The following is a 14,911-nucleotide window of genomic DNA, read 5'->3' on the forward strand; positions in this document are numbered from 1 at the left end:
ATTCTGGTTAACAGTATATTCATATGGTGTCACATAATTGTTTTAAATTTCAGATAATAATTTTAATACAGTATAATATAAGGGATTTCATGGTTTCTCAAAGCACTACTTCAAAGGAAAGCCAAACCAAACAAGACTGAGATTGCTCTTGTTTAAGAAAAATAAAAAATGAATTTCTAAGTGGCCCTTTTATAATATATCTTTTATCCATATTATAAAGTCAACATACATTTGAGGCAGGAAAAATATTTCATACATTTCCAGTAGAAAGTAAAGAAGCAACCATAATTTATATCGATGAAGCATAAAATATAAATATTAAAATGCATGAATTTCATCACAGTATAGGAAAATCTTAAAACAAAATCACTAGGATTTTTAAATGAAATCATTTCTGTGGCTTAAAACACTTAAATGCAATGTAACATTTATAATTTATAAAATAAGCTACCAATTCATATAAGGTAGATTGGCTTCTCAATAATTGCTAGATAACTGTGAGAAGTAGCTGGAATCATCAGAAAACATAAGAGCTCTTCCTTCTTTGTGGTGGCAGAACCTGGCCGGCTGCTCACTAACACTGCTCCCCATGCGTGCCCCGCATCAGCTGAACCGCACTCCGCTCCACCTCCAGTCTACATGAGACCAGCACCAGTTCTGGCCTTTAGAATGTGAGGTGACGGTGACCAGAAGCTAAAATACGTGTCATGGGCTTAGTGGTCGGGTTCTAGGTGGCAAGGAAACTGATACTAGAGGCTGGAGAGGGGGCAAACTCACATTTTATGAAAAGTGACAAAATATTTGCTAAGCTGTCACACACAGAGGTTAATAAGACTGACGACTAGCTCCTGAGTCTGGGGTCCTCAGCAGAGTCTGAGAACAGCAGGAGAGGACAGGAAGTGTTTAAGTGCCAGCTACTACTGGCTACTGATAACAAGATACTACGTGAAACAGATGAGCTCAAGACAGAATGGGCTGGTCTTTAAAGAAGGAATCCAGGGAACAGAGTCTATAAACTCAGGGCCTCTTAGGTTCACTCTCGGCATCTGGACTCAAACAGTTAAGATTCAGCCCTGAAAAATGCTATGAAAAAGCAAGATTTCATGAGAATTCTTCATTGAAGAGTGACTCAGTTCCTTGGCAATGCTAATATCACGTTAGAGGTGTCATCTTCCACCTTCAGATTATTGTTCCTCATAATAACCAGGCAGCTGCAATTAAACTGAGAAAAAACAACAACAACAACAAAAACTAATTTTCTTTAAATGCAGTTACTAGCACTTGGGACTGACTGGAACCAAATATATCAGAAGCCTAAAAATCTTTCTGAAGGAGCTGTAATGACAAAGATGACAAAGATGTCAAAGAAACCAGAACTCTACTTATAAAAAAAAAAAAAAAAAAGGCTAGATACTTGTCTGGCAGCCTTACAACCACCTTCCTGCAGGCAGAAAGCAGGTGGAGAAAAGAGTGTATCCTCAAAGATGGGCGTCCCCTCCCCCATTACCCACTTCAGTTGAAGCCAGTGGTGAAGAAACACAAGACAACTGGAACCAGGAGCTACACAGAACAATATATTTATAAAGTAGTTCCTCCTTAAGAGCAGAATAATGGCCTAATTAAGGGAAATGCCCACCTTGAAGGTAGGGGGTCTTCATAAGGCCTTTCAGTGGGTCTCAAAGCTGCACTGCTGATTGCTGTAGCTTCCTCACTCTTCTCCTTTCTGAATAGGAGTAGGCTTAGTCTCACCATCATACTGGGGTGGCAAAGGAAGGATGAAACTTGCCTTTTAATTCACTGATTAGTAGACAATGGAGAGCTACACTGAAACCTGACAAAGGGAACGTGCTTCACCTGGAAACCCTGGCCTTCCAGGTGGATACTGTTCTGAATGGGACCCTGGGCTGTTTGCTTTGGGGAAGGGCTGAGTAGGTCTTTGTTCAATGAAGAGTGGAATGGATATTTGGCTGTTAGAAGGGAAGTTTCTGGTGGAGACTGGCTAGATGCCTACCAAACACATTTACACTTGTTTCTGGGCACATGAGCAAACCACACTTCCTAGCCCTTTTGGACCTAGTTTAGCTGGATGTGCTGGTTCCTACCAACACAATGTAGGCTGAAGCGAGTTAACACTCCTGTGATTAGGCACTTAAAAGGAAACATGCTAACCATCTATTTCCTTTCCTTATTGACTGATGAGGCCAGGAGGACCTCAAAACCATGTGTTGATGACAGAAAGCCACCTGGGTCCCTAAATGACTATGTGGAGCAGAGTCCCACCCCCAACTCCACTGAGACACATGGAATTATGATGTGAGCAAGACATAAGTAATTGATGATGTTAAACTACTAAAATTTTAAGGATTATTTGTTACAGCAGCTAGGATTACTTATCCTATGGTTTACTAAAGAGTTTTTGGATATGCATACTCAACTTCCTACTACTGACATTCCTATAATTATTGTTATGCCTTTAATGTAAGTATACTTGTTTTCAGCTTTTAAACACAAATGTAAACACCTCTAGAATTCACATTACAAAAATGGTGTCAGTTATGCCAACAAAGACACAAGATGTGTAGAAAAATTCCTTCAGTGACACAAGTGTAGCCCCAAACAGCAGTGATAAGGGAGCTCAGTCAGCCCCATAAAAACACCAACTAGCACTGTAGGTCAGGGGAAGAATGCTAGACTTAGCAGTCAAGTAAATGGGGTTTAGGATAAGCCACAGAACATCCCTTTCTCTCAACTAGCACACGCAGTACAAACAAGGCCAGGGAATCACTGCACGTGGATCTCATGATGAGCACAGGGTTCAAGGAGGGGCTAAAAAACTTGTCTGTTGAAAACACAAATGAACAAATAATACAAGAATGGATGACAGGATTTTCACAGAACTATTTCACAGAGATCAAAGTCCTGACAATCCAAGTACATTGCTGAGTTATGTCTATGTGATCTTAAGCAATTTATTTAACCTCTTTAAGCCTAGTTTTCTTATCTATGAAATGGTGGTGATAATGGTATATATATACCCTATGGGGCTGCTGTGAGAGTAAATGAAATGTAATATGTAAAGAACCTAGCACAGTATCAAGCCCACAGTAAGCAAGGGGTAAAAATGTTAGCTGTCATCATCTGGTTCTTGTGAGAGCCCCACCACTAAGTTGGTTCACCTCAGTCTCATCACTTGAATGATGGGGATAAAGATGCCTGACCTACTTATTGTGTGGATCTCATGAGATAATGGATGTGACATTTGTCTTATGACAAGGTTACTGTGACATGGTACCCTGTGCTGGTGAATGACAGCAAGGTCCCACAAGCTTCCATTAAAAGCTACTGGAGCTGGAACAATTTCACAAAGCCTGTTTATCTTGTGACCAAAGAACTCACCCTAGGAGATGATGGCTGGTCTGTGACTAAGTGCAAAACTAACTGGTTTAAAAAGAAGCAAATGGATGACTCATATACAGAATAAAATCCATGTTCTCTCTTACCATTTGAGTCAACTGTCCCTGAGCTATTAAAGCTGATGAAATTTTATTTTTTCAGTGAAAAGTTTTAAGATTACCTACCTAATGGTACTAACATTTTTACTAGCATCTATTTTTTTAAAAAAATTAGCACAAGAAGAATTTTGAGAAACTAGTTGATAAAGACTAATATTAAGGGAAGAGAGGAGTGTCTCACAGGTAGACTCATACTAGCTACCCTTTAATCATTCACTAGGGGTGGCTAACAGAACAAATGATGCCAAAAGTTTCCAGTGACAAGACAATAAAGAAATAAACAAACACCCCGCACAATCCATTCCAAAAAACTCTTACCTGACAGGTTGTAAATCAAAACCACCAACCCCAAAGGAATGTATTCTGATAGGCTTCATCAGCTCCCCTACCATGGGCAGATCTAAGAGGGGAGAAAAGTTAAAATAGCAACCAAAAATATTATGTAAATTGCTTAATTTAATGTCTAATACCACCAAAATTACACTGTCTCCGATTGACATAGTTAATAAAATGGCACATATAATAATCCCAGTTTCCCACTGTAACCTGCTTGTACAAGAAAATCTTCTTAGGTATTTATATTTGAATTATATATCTATATACTTTCTCTCTCTCCCCCCATACACATCAAATATATGAGTATGGGTGTATACACACACACACACACACACACACACACACACACACAATATGTATTTAGTTGATCCCAAATACCATTCTCTATTTAAAAAATAACTTTAGCATATGTTCATGGAAAAGCATAAATAATGTGAAAATACTTGAGTGATTTCTTAACTTGGGAAGATATATTATAGGAGGAACTGAAATTTTACCCTATGTTCAGCTCTAACTTTATAGTTAAACCGATGATTCCCTGATTCCATTTAAGCAAACTCTATAAATTCAGACTGAGAAACAATCACTACAGTAAATTGAATTTAAATTACACCACACTGGAAACTGTTTAGAGAGGGTCTCAAAGGAATAAGATTTTACCACATTCCATGGTAGAGATGTTTTTAGAGGACCCTTCATCTTTTTTTTTAACATTTTTTATTGATTTATAATCATTTTACAATGTTGTGTAAAATTCCAGTGTTCAGCACAATTTTTCAGTTATTCATGGACATATACACACTCATTGTCACATTTTTTTCTCTGTGAGTTATCATAACATTTTGTGTGTATTTCCCTGTGCTATACAGTGTAGTCTATTCTACAATTTTGAAATCCCAGTCTATCCCTTCCCACCCTCCACCCACCTGGTAACCACAAGTCTGTATTCTCTGTCTGTGAGTCTAGTTCTGTCCTTTATTTACGCTTTGTTTTTGTTTGTTTTTGTTTTTGTTTTTTAGATTCCACATATGAGCGATCTCATATGGTATTTTTCTTTCTCTTTCTGGCTTACTTCACTTAGAATGACATTCTCCAGGAGCATCCATGTTGCTGCAAATGGCGTTATGTTGTTGGTTCTTATGGCTGAGTAGTATTCCATTGTATAAATATACCACCTCTTCTTTATCTTCTTGAGGATGCTCTTTCACTGAGCTCTCGGTATGTCCCCCTGCATCACTCTCAGATCCTTGTTCATCTGCATCTTCCCAAGAAAGGGCTACATGACAATACGTCTGATGTAGAGCTTCAGTGTCACTGCTGCTCTGTCCATAAGAAACACCTGTTGAAATAAATGTAATCTCTAGCATGGCCACACAAATACACGAAAATATAAAACACTAATGTCACCCCTTAATCTACCAGAAATGGTGAACAAGGCTGTGGGACAGTATGTGATAAAGACAGGGTGAAATATAAACCTTGGTAGTACGTGGCACAGCCCATGAGCATGAAATCACAGCGGGCTCAGTAACCCCTGTCAGCAGGCGGAGATGTGTCCTGATGTGGTCATTGTAAAATCTCACTCCACAAGTTACTGTCTCTTCCTACCATCCGTAATCAATCTCTGCACTGGATAAAACTACTCTTAAATTTCTAAAACTGACATAATTATGCAAGGATTCTTTCTTTCCTCTGCCTCTCTTTCTCTCTCTCTCTTTGCCTCCTGATGCCACCAAGCATCTCATCTTCTGTGTTTCTTCCACTGAAATTCAATCCTCCAACTTTGTCATCCAATATGTGTTCCAATATCCTGTGTTAAAGCTGCTGTAACAAAAAAGTAATTTCCTAGTGGCCAAATCCTGCCTTTACATTTCTTCAACTGTTGTAATTTTTTCACCTGGTGAGACATCTGACACAGCCCTTTCCCTGGGAACTGTTTCTCCCATACAACGCCTTCCTCTCCCCACCACTCTGATGGATACTTCTCCATCTTTTATGGTACATTGCTCATCTCAGGACTCCATCTTTAGCCCTCTTTTTTAAAAGATCTCATTTTAGGGAAGAGGGCTGGATAATTTCATCAAGAATCTTCACTTAAATATTACACATATGTATGTGACTTACAAATCTATGTCTTTTGTCCTTAATTCATTTCTGAATATTAAATTTCCAAATAAACATTCAGACTGTTCTATAAGTAAATCACATCTAACACAACCTCAAATGAATTAATTATATTCCCCAACAAAACCAATTCTACTCCCAGGATCTGCTGTTTTACCCATGGCATGATTACTCACCCAGTCATCCACAAGAGAAAACCTGAAGTCATTGTTCACTCTTCCATCCCTGTTAAACTCCTCCTCTTCCCACCAAGAAACAAACTCCGGAAAAAAGAATTCAAAGGACCTAATGACAATAATGATCTAAGATTTTGATGTCTTTTCTTAACTCATTTTGTACCTTTCATTACTAACAGTGGAATTTTGGAAGTTAGGGAAAAGAATAAGTGTCATAGAAGAGTGGAAAAAAAGAAGAGAAACAGGGTGAGCAGTCTCCTTTTCTCCTGATACCCATAACTACATAATTAATACCTAAAAATAAAAAAGTATATACAGCCTCCTCTTCCTCTACATAATCTGTGACTTGCATAGTATAAAATTCTGAGGGACTACTTTCAACTCTAAATTTAAGACATAGCCAATTCCTACATGTGACTGTGTAAGAATGCCTTACAATGGGCTATCTTTCCATCTAATGCTTCAGGTTGTAACAGAGGAGAACAAATCTGACACCATATTAGATCTGTTCCTTTAGTTTTAACCACTGTGCCCTGTTTTCTAGGCTTAGTCTTGCCAGCTCTGCACCTTTTGTGAAACAATGTTGCCTTTAGCCTGAAATGGACAGGAGAGCCTATTCTTGGGGCTCTGACCTTTAAGGATGTCAGCACTTCTGTACTTATGCAGAGATGGCAAGTTGCAAAATAGAGAATAACCTTTGTATTGTTGGAGGTTTACAGGGACACCATGGCCTGACCCACGTGGACAGCTGCAAGAACAAAGAATTCCTACAGCAAGAAGTTTGCAACAACCAACTACACCCCCTCCCCTGTGGGGTTGTTTTATTTTTTTTCCATATAAAAGGAGTCTGTATTCTGACTGGAGAAGGATGATTCTCCAAGATATTAGTTGGCCATCCTCTTGGTCTGCCGGCTTTCTGAATAAAATCACTTTTCCTTGCCCCAACACCTTGTCTCCAGATTTACTGGCCTGTTTTGCAGTGAGCAGAATGAGTTTGGACTCAGTAACAAGGTCACCACTGCTATTTGAAGCGTGCCCAAAAAGGAACAGACTTGCTAAAAAAAAATTAAAAACAAAAAAGTAGGGTATATCATCAGAGCAGAATCACTAATTAAGTGGCAGGGATATTCAGTAGGACTCTAGGGAAAAGATCTTGCCTGCCCCCTAAATACTTGATCAGACTCAGAGTAGCCTGACTGAAGGACAGAACTGATTTTATGAACAAAAGAAAAAGGCACAATGTGTTTTTTCTCCTCTACAGAAATACCAGGGGGTGTAAGTATTGCTTAGTATGGTTAAAATAAGTGACCCCAATGGTAACTAGCACAGCAGTACTGAGCACTCAACCTAATTTAACAGGTGAGAGGTGTCAGAAAGAAGGGGTTCTAGCATAAAGCAACAGCAGAGCAAACATGCAGAAAAGCAAATGACCTAAAAGTCAGAAATTAGAAATGGAAGGCAGAGAGGCATCAGGGACTGCTCAGACAGCTGAGCAGGAGAAAGGTATGTTTCTCCTAATTTGAGTCATTAACCTATATTAAAAATAATCCCGGGGTCATGTATGTTATCTCTATTCATGTATTTTATAGAGAGAAAAATAAAGCACTGACTTCTCGCCTTTTACATTAGAAGAGAAAATACTGTGTCATTATTTTGTGTATTATTACAGGTCAAAAGCTTCCTTTTTTTCCCATTTACAAGTTGAGAAGTGTCAAATTCTACTGTGCAGTGGTAAGGGCCCCAATGTGTAGAATACTGTCACATCCAGTGACTGCACCAGTCACATGGCCACAGCACAAAACAGCACCTGCCCATGAGACAGATGAAAACAAGCAAAAGGCTAGATCTGGCCCTCATTTTATAGTCATCAACTTTTTAAAGACAATAAAGCACAAGGAATTTCATGAGTCATATTAATAAAAAAGATAATCTTTGACAACATATCACCTAAACCAGGCCTGCTTAATCCCAGAAGACAAATCATTAAAAAAAACCTACCCACTGATCTTTTCAGTTTTTAAACTAAGTTCATATACTGATTTGAAGATTTTTCAAGTGTATTTTTGAAATACTAGGTAAATTTAACAGGTCACAGCCAATAGGAATTTATATGCATGCTCTCAGGTTCTTTGACATAATCTGTACTATTAATAGAGGTTGATGCACATATTGAGAACCACACAGCTGGCACTGTTTGTTGAATCTCAGCAATATACTAGGCACTGTACCTTAATGCAGCTGATCATCCCACGGTCTCATTTTAGAGAAGAGGAAACAGGCTTAGAGGCATTAATTGTCCAGTGTCACCCAGCTGCTAACTGGCAAGGCTGGGAATAATCATAATCCAAGGCCACAAGACAATAAACTCATACTGTACACTCTTCTAGTAAGTGACTCATCAAATTATTTCAGAATCAAGAACATTTAAGAAATAAGGTTAAAAAATTAGCATTATATGGCTGCCCAGATCATCTTAATAGACTTTTTCTTTCAGTAATACTTCTTTTTGACTTTTTTAAAAATTGAAGTATAGTCATTTTACAATGCTGTGTCAATTTCTGGTCTACAGCATGTTTCAGTCATACACATACATACATATATTCATTTTCATATCCTCTTTCATTATAGGCTTACTACAAGATATTGAATATTGTTCCCTGTGCTATACAGTAGAAATTTGTTGTTTATCTATTTTATACATAGTAGTTAGTATCTGCAAATCTTGAACTCACAAATTCAGTAACAGCATTTTTATTTCTGAGTTTTTCTTATAATCTATAGCAGTGGTTTTCATATTGGGTTTAACAAAATGATAGTTTTCAGAGAAAATCATGGGGTCCACAGATATTTCATTGGAATTTCATTTTAAAACATAAAAACTGTAATAGAAAGTAATCTGCACACTCAGATGTGCCTTTTATGTAACTAATATTTTGAAGACCACCAGCATGGTAACTTGGTCTCCAGCTTTGTTTTCATGCACATCACAGAATCAAGTTCCTCTGGCCGTCCTGTGCATAAATGAATCTCCCATAATGGGTCACTGACTAGAAAAGCTATAGCTCTATATTTGTCTTTTACAAGAACTCATATCTACTCACTGAGAACAGTGTAAGCGGACTATCACAGAACATATGTGACATGTACTTAACCAGCGGTGAGACTGAGGAGCACTTGCCCAGCACACATTTTCATCATGGCAGAATATTCAATTGGGTGATAACAAGTAAGTGACTGATGTGTCTTGATGGAAAATTTCTGCTGTAATTTATTAACTTTTATATTTACATTTTAAAATGGAAGTGGATAAAACTAGATGGTGTTTCTTGGAATGGCAGTGACTAGAAATAAGAGATCTGTGTGGACTTTGTGCTTTTGATCATGTTTTGTTTTTCATGATGTGGTTGCTGGTTACATGGCTGTGTTCAGTATTTGAAAATTCATCATCTGCACTATGATGATACATGAATTCTTCTACAAGCATATTATAGTTTGACTAAAGAATTAAAAAAATAATAAAATAAAAATAAAATGCAAGCAGATGTTCAGAGTTGGCTAGTGATTTATCATTTCTATTGATCTTTTTTTCAAGGGTCTGGGTTGGTTTAGTTGACCAAACTAGTCAACTGGGACTTGCAAAGAAAGTTGAAAAGTTCCCATTTGCACCTATTTAAGGGATCAACCAAGAATATTTTTGTATTATACAACAAAAACAAAATATATAAACATATTGGAAGTCTGATGATATAAGAAAATAACAAATATCTATAACTCCCAATTTTAACAGTAGTGGTCTGTTTTAATTGCTATCACTAATTTTTAAGTAAATTTCATAAATGTAAACATTTATATTTATACTGATAAAATATCATTTTTATCTGTAAAGAGAGTACTATCTAAGATTCCATTTGGAGATAAGGGTTCCACTGCTTTAAAAAAAAAAGTCTGAAAAGGCATTTTCTTAAAGACCTTTACAAACATTCGTGAAGTCTGGATGGTCCTAGACATTTCAGAATTTGGGTATGTGAGTTAGCTTTTTCCTATACAGAGAGAACTATGGAAAAGCCCAAAACCAAAGTCTCAATTCTCCTACACATGGCAAATTTAACTGAATACTCTGGGGGCACAGAAAATTAGTTAATATTCATCTACAGTGCTATACTTTGTACCAACAGCATTCATTCATTTTTTAAAAAGTATTTATTTAAAAACACACTTCACTGAGACTGCTAGCATTAAGTGTCACCATTAGCAATTTCAGATTATTTACACAGAAAGAGGGAGAAAATATGAAATATAAAGTTTTATTGTTGATAGTTATTATATATATTATTATGTATTATATGTATTTCCCTAGAAAAGAAGTCAACTAGTCACAGACTCTTACATACTTAGAGAACAGCTAGTTTCTCACTTTCACCCATCCCTGTGGTTTCATTATCAGTCACACCCGGCAGGGCCTTTGGCTTAGCTGTTGCTTTATCCTGCTCATCAAGGCTGACCTCGGTAACAGTCTAATGAGCCAAGCAGCACTACTGGAATAACACAGAAGAAAAACATATTATGAATATAGAGAAGTCTGTATGGTTACATTAATAAAATATTTACATCATATGTAATCTGTATGAAAGAAAGATAAATATTTACATATAAATACTACATAACCATATATCTAAGACAAGCATAATTTTCTTCTTACACACAAGAGTAGGCTTACCTCAACATATATCTATGCTTATATACCGTTCTAAAGTACATTTATATGGGAAAGGCAAAGGGCCTGAAAAAATTAACAAAAAAGAACATTCCCCCCTTACTGATGTGTAAGTAGCCAATTGAAAACTGTATATATCTAAGATGCATAACTTGTTGTTATGCATTCTTATTGCTGTATAGTTTCTACTGTGTAAAAATACCAATGGTGAGAATAGCATTTACAAGCTCTACCTCTGAAGGGCTTTTGTATAAGACAGTCAAGTTTAATAATTGCTGTTATGTTATTTGGAAAAATCTGTACTCTTGATGTGTTTGGCAAATTTTTATTTCTCCCATTAAAAAAATTTTAAATTACAGCTGCTTAATTATCATCGACAGTTTTTAGGGTTTTGGCTTTCAAATATGGCCCTAATAGCTAAACTAGTGAATGCTGGAATAATACACCATTACTAATTTTCCTAAGTGAACTGTACTGTAGCATTAAGGAATCAAATAGCAAATAAGGGAAAGCATCTCTTTATAAAATTACTTCTGTTAGTAAATGAAAAAGAAATGAGAGAATTCAAAGGCTAATAACACTTTTCACTTAATAAATTAATAAATGGAGGCATCAAATATCAATAGCTGCAAACATCATAAAAAGGAGATGAGACACTAGGTGACTCTTTATGAAAAAACACACCACACTCTGACAGAGGATCAAATTAAGCCTAATCATGCTTCTGGATCCAGTTGCCAGTTTGAGGAAGTAAAAAGGCTAAACTGTACCACCTGTATGCAATCAGTCAAATCCAGACTATGAAAAACAGGTCAAACAGGTATATTTCAAGGAAGGTATGAAAAATAAATCTGTAGACCAAAACAGACTTACAAGGAACAGCAACTCTCCTTGTAAATGGTCAAGATTAAACACTAGAACCTAGGGAGATATACTTGGGTAAGAGAATCATAAACAAAAGGAAGTGATTTCTGTAACAGTAACTTAGAGGAAAGGACTTACTTAAAGGAAGGGAAGGGGCTATGATTGAGTCAGAGCACATGGAAAAGCTTCTGGGAGAGCTGGCAAATTTCTGTGTATTGGGCTTTGTGGTACTCATAAGAATGTATTATCCATCAATATAAAAAGAACTGATTAAAAAATGGGCAGAAGATCTGAATAGATATTTTTCCAAAGAAGATAAACAGATGTTTAACAGGCTCCTTTTTAGACATTCAGCTTTGCTAATCATCAGAAAGATACAAATCAAAACCACAATGAGATACTACATCACACCTGTCAGAATGGCCTTCATCAAAATGTCTACAGATAACAAATGTTGGCAAGGATACAGAGAAAAGGGAACCCTAGTACATTGTTGATGGGAATGTAAACTGGTACAGCCACTATAAAACAGTATGGAAGTTCTTTAAAAAAACTAAAAATAGAACTACCACAGGACCCAGCAATGGAGGCTAGTGTGTCTATCTATCTATATATGTGTCTATCTAATGGAACAGAAGGCTAGTGTGTTTTTCTGTTTTATATCTATCTAATACAGGAAGAGGAGGCTAGTGTGTCTGTCTATTTACCTAATTGAGGAGGAGGAGGTGGCTAGTGTGTGTGTGATGTCTTTCTATCTATCTATCTGAGGAGGAGGAGGCTCTTGTGTCTGTCTGTTTGTATGTGTGTCTGTCTCTATCTATCATCCATCTATCCTATCTATCTATCTACCTAATTGAGGAGGAGGAGGCCAGTGTGTCTGTCTGTGTCTGTCTGTCTTTGTAACTGTCTAACAGAGAAAGAGGAGGAAGTTGTCTGTCTGTCTAGCTATCTAATGGAGGAGGAGGAGGAGCCTAGTGTGTTCCTCTATCTGTCTTTCTGTGTATCTATCTATTTATCTATCTAATAGAGGAGGAGTAGGAGGCTGGTGTGACTGTCTATATATGTCTCTATCTAATGGAGGAGGGTAGTGTGTCTCTCTGTCTATGTGTCTATCTAATTGAGGAGGAGGCTAGTGTGTCTAGCTATCTATCTATGTATATGTCTATTTTCTAAGTCACCAAGTTGGAGTTAGTAGAACTGAAACTAAAAATTTGTGTCTTATAACATAAATCTCTAAACAGACTATATAATTCCAAGAAAAATTCAATCACCCTCAGAATATGTAACATCAGGAGCATGATTTTCTTACACTACTGATTATGATGCATTTGTATTTATTAACACATTCTACAATTGCTAAGACTTTGTTATTTCTTGAGACATAAGATATCATTTAGAAATCTGATAAACACCTTAAAATCCTGTTTTCCTAATTCCTCTTAAAAGAAGCTACAAAAAAGAAGAAAAAGAAAAGAGATATGATATATTCTCTCCCTGCAAAACATTTTCTACCTCTAATATCCAACTATTTGATTTTATTTTCTAACAGTCATGAATTGGCTACAAGCATTTTATGAATGTAAAATGAAAAATAACAAATACATATTTTAGTTTGGTTATGTTAATGTTTAATGCCTAAAAATTGATATATTGGGAAGAATTCCAGGTACACTATTCATTTATGTGTCCAATTTTGGAAAAGTTCATTAACTTCTATGATTTTCTGTTACTTCATCTAATGTATAAAATATCACATTACAGTTTTTAATAAATAAGTTAGTTGAGATATTATAAATGAAAATGCATAGCTCATTGTAAGTTCTCAATAGTATTTTCTTCTGTCTTTCATGTGGGTGGATTGTAAATTTCTTTAGTAACTGTTAATGATGGTAGGCCAGTCTGTACTATTACATTAAAAGATTTTAATTTCAAGTGATGGTGACTTAATTCACAAAACACTCAACATGATATTAGTGCCTGCAACCTTTTCTGGCATAAAGACTGTACTCAATTATCTGTAGACTTCAGTCAATGATACAAGAACCTAAAGATGTTAGCACATGTCCTGCCTTTTCTTTTTCTTTTTTTTAACTGCTGAAATCATTCCCAAGCTTTGCATTAAAAAGGTGGGATATCAGAATACTGTACTATATGCTGTGAAAGTAGAATCAAAATAGTCAACTGATGCAATAATAATAGGCTTTACTATGTTTCTGTCCTCAGATACACCAGGCATTGGGCTTAGAAGATTAAGAAATATAGTGAGAAATAAAGGAGGCTTCCTCCATGATTAACTTGTCAGGCCTACATTTCCATAAATCACTAGTAATATATAATTTTATATAACATATAATGCACATATCATTATATAATAATTTGTATAGCTATTACTTACTAAATGCCTGCTGTTAACTTAGGTTTTGTGTTAAGCACTTTATTTTCACTAAGTTTCATAAACCTCTAAACTACTCATGTGTAAGTACTACCATGCCCACTTACAAATGACAAAACTGATGTACACAAAATATAACTTTTTCCCAAATTTACATGAATAGTTAGTGACAACTCCTGGATCTGAAGAGAATCTATAACACCAGCTTTCAGCAGCCATTACAACACACTAGCAGCCAACTGTCCCCATCATAGGCAGGGACAGAATCATCACCATTCAGAGTGTATCATCTAACCAGAAAGTAAGTCAGAGAAGGAAATCAAACATCTTTATAAAACTTTCTTGAAAGCCAAAGAGAGCTGCTCTTCATTCACCACCCACTCTATTGGGACCTATCAATAGTCTCTAATTCAGTAAAGTATGTTTAAATATCTTATGAAAGGAGACACTTACTGAAGTCATATAACCAGTGCTTGTGCATCAAGAGGGCCTTGATGGAAAAAACAGTGAAATCTCCAGGAGAATCACCACATATCCTGAACTGAGCCCTGATCTTCTCCTGCCCAAGTCATTGGTGAGGCGAGGAAATGCTGTGGAGAAGTGTCTGGCTCTTTAGAATTCCATGATTCAACACTGGAAACAAGATCTAAGTCCTCTATACATGAAAATATAAGGTTTGTTGTAATAAATATGTTAAAAATGGGAAAAGGACACAAGGAACTATATTCAATATCTTGTAGTAACCTAGAATGAAAAAGAATATGAAAGGGAATACATGTATGTATATGTATGA

At 36.4% G+C, this 14,911-nt stretch overlaps 1 long non-coding RNA gene across 1 annotated transcript in view; it reads right to left on the minus strand.

Moving 5' to 3' along the window:
- The window catches only part of LOC116662471, a 51,983-nt gene that overhangs the window by 15,251 nt on the left and 21,821 nt on the right, over positions 1-14,911 (minus strand). The window contains exons 4-5 of the long non-coding RNA XR_004318432.1: positions 4,921-6,257; positions 3,831-3,912 (exon numbers count right to left, since the gene is read on the minus strand). This is a non-coding gene — a long non-coding RNA (uncharacterized LOC116662471). The remainder of the gene's footprint in view (positions 1-3,830; positions 3,913-4,920; positions 6,258-14,911) is intronic.

Source organism: Camelus ferus, unplaced genomic scaffold (genome assembly GCF_009834535.1).
Source record: "Camelus ferus isolate YT-003-E unplaced genomic scaffold, BCGSAC_Cfer_1.0 contig1219, whole genome shotgun sequence".
Taxonomy (NCBI): domain Eukaryota; kingdom Metazoa; phylum Chordata; class Mammalia; order Artiodactyla; family Camelidae; genus Camelus; species Camelus ferus.